Raw genomic sequence first — 2,900 nt, forward strand, 5'->3', positions numbered from 1 at the left:
CACGGGGTACCGGGGCTCCGGGTGCCGGGAGCTCAGGGTGCTGGGGGGCTCTCGGGTGGGCCCTGCAGACTCTCCTGCTGTGGGGACATGCACTTCCCCGCTGAGTCTGCAGTCTAACCACCTCCGCTGTCCAGGGCCTTCTGGCCTCCTCCCTCACCAGCCACTCCGCGTTTCCTAGGCGGAGGCCCCTCTTGTCCTCCATTCATCCCTCTCTGCCCACGAGGGCTCCTCCCATAGGCTGTACCACCAAGCACTCTACGGTTCACCCTCCCGACACCAAAGCTTCTCCTGGCGTCTGGCTCCCCCAAGAAGCCCAGGACTGTGGCTTCCCCAGCTCTGCTTCACTTCAAACGTGCAAAACCACGAACAGTCCCCCTGCACACCCCACTCATCCTTTACTTGCACACAATGTCAACTGAGACCCGCATCTATTTATATACAGCATCTACCTAGACGCTGGGAAGGATCCCACTTCCCACAGCCCGTGACAGCAAGAGCAGGCCCAGGGCCGGGCCCGCCTGTGTTTATTTCTGGGAGACTCACCTACCTTCCAACGCCAGCCAGCACTCAGGCTCACGGCCCCTGGTGACACCCCTGTCCCCCACCCCCACGCGGGTGACTGTGTGAGACGGGAATGCGAATTGGCCGGAAGGTAGTAATCACTTCCCTGTGTACAGTACGAGCACATCAGGCAGCATACCTTCGCTGCATACGCCCTTATTACAAACCTAAGATAACGTGTCCAGTGATAACCCTTGTCCCTCACACACCCGCTCCAGACAAGGAGCAACCCACCCACCCTCTGCGAGCGATGACGCGTGGTTCACACTGACCCCGTGCTGAGACCCTACCCCCAGTAAGTAAACATGAGGGTCGGTTTAGTCGTACGTCCCTCGCATGTGCGGTCCTTTACCCTTCAAAACCAACTCCTTTGTTTCTCCCACAGGAAGGTTCTGAAGAAATCCTTTTGGACATGAAGCCTGGAGTTCCCACCCCATCCTCAGGCCCCGGGCGCTTGGTTGTTGACTAAACGCTCCGCCCTAAGCATGGCCCCATTCCAGGGTCTCCCGATTCCGGCCGTCACCAAACTACCCGCTGGTTCTCCTCTGCCTGCTCTTTGTGTGGCAACACCAGCTCGGTTTTCAGACATGTAATCTGTTTCTCTCTCGATCGACCAACCAAATATTTTTGTCTTATAAAAAGTAAGAATGATTCTTGCTATACCCGCCCATGGCATACTAAAGTTTTCTGCCACAGTCTTTATCACGTTTGCAATTACATATGTAACCGTATACATACACGTGTATGGTTATTATTTTGTTAATGTCTCTCCCCACTCCTAGACTGCAGGAAAACCCAGTCTATCTTGTACATCAATGTGCCCTCTGTGCCTAGTTCCAGATCTTTCCAGAAACAAAACAGGAAGCCTAGCACAGTTACCAAGCACATCCTCGGGCTGTCTGGCCCCTGGACTGGACTGAAACCTCCAGGGGCTCCTTGGGTCACTGGAATTCCATCCTTTCCTTCTCTTCTCCGTGTACCATTCCCTACCCTGAGAAAGAACAAAAAGCCTCAAGTACCTTCTCAATTAGCCTCTAGAAGAGCTTCCTGTGGATGGAAGAATCTCAGACTCTAGTCAAGGACGGGCTGGTTAGGAGGAGAATGGCAGGAAGAACAGGAGAGGGGAGAGAATGAACGTGGGTGTGGCCAGGGCCCACGTCTGCTACCAAGTAAGGTTTGTATCTCCCTATATTCTGGGGGCATTCAGGAAACGTTTCGAAAGGTGACTTATTAACCTGACTACTTTTCATTCTGTTTCTGCAACCTAGGAAAGACGGAGAGAGTTGGGGGTGTAAAGCAGATGCCTGGGGAGGAGAAAGGACTGGGCATCAGATTTCAAGATGACTGAAGACAGGACAACAGAAAATCGCTTTAATTCATGGGAATCAGACTGAATAAAAACTTCCCAACCTTGAGGATTCCAAGACACTGAGGAGAGCAGCAACAGTTAAGAAAGGGGGAGGCTGGCCGCCGCCGCCGCTGCAACCAAGATGGCCGGGAAACTCGCCACCTTCCTCAAGGATGCCTGGGCCTAGGAGCTGGTGCTGGTCACGTCCTTCACCACCGGGGGCCTCGCTCTAATTCTGCCCACCCTCAGCCCCCTCACCAAATACGCCACCATGATCAACCAGGCCACGCCCTACAACTATCCAGTGCCCCTCCGAGATGATGGGAACATGCCCGACGTGACCAGCCGCCCCCGGGACCCCCAGGGCCCAAGCTTGGAGTGGCTGAAGAACTTGTGAGCACCCCCGGTGACATGGAGGAGGCCCCTCCCGAGCCAATAAAATGTGAACAGCGAAAAAAAAAAAAAGAAAGGGGGAGCCTGACAGGGCGCCTGGGTGGCTCAGTCAGTTAAGCGCCCGACTCCTGATTTTGGCTCAGGTCACGGTATCATGGGTTGTGGGATGGAGCCCCGAGTGGGACTCCGTGTTCAGCAGGGGGTCTGCTTGAAGATTCTCTCCCTCTGCTGCCCCCACTCTCTCTGAAATAAATACATAAACCTCAAAAACATAAAAAGGAAAGAAGGAAAGGGGGAGCCTGAGCTTGCAAAAGCACGTCTGAGGTGGATGCACCAGAGCTGATTCCACAGTCTCGTGCAGTACCGAGCCCGACGAGTCACCCTGCCCACAGCACCCAGAACCTGGTTCTCCAAACAGCCGCCTCCCAGTGCTGGGTGACCGACGCAGGAAGGGGTGTCATCCATCACTTCGTCCAGCACACCTCTGTCCGGAGCCAGCAAGATTGGTCAGGCCGGCTCTCAGAAGGCTTCTGGAGACGCTCTCTGGCCCCAGGCCTGTTTTGTGTTTCTGGGTAGAGAGGTTACCTCCACATCCCTC

General features: G+C 54.9%; 1 pseudogene; it reads left to right on the forward strand.

The window, feature by feature from the left end:
* Nucleotides 1–2,051: 2,051 nt before the first annotated feature.
* LOC110578546 lies at nucleotides 2,052–2,306 on the forward strand (annotated as a pseudogene).
* The last annotated feature ends 594 nt before the right edge of the window (nucleotides 2,307–2,900 follow it).

The sequence above is a fragment of the Neomonachus schauinslandi genome, unplaced genomic scaffold (genome assembly GCF_002201575.2).
Source record: "Neomonachus schauinslandi unplaced genomic scaffold, ASM220157v2 HiC_scaffold_1635, whole genome shotgun sequence".
NCBI lineage: Eukaryota > Metazoa > Chordata > Mammalia > Carnivora > Phocidae > Neomonachus > Neomonachus schauinslandi.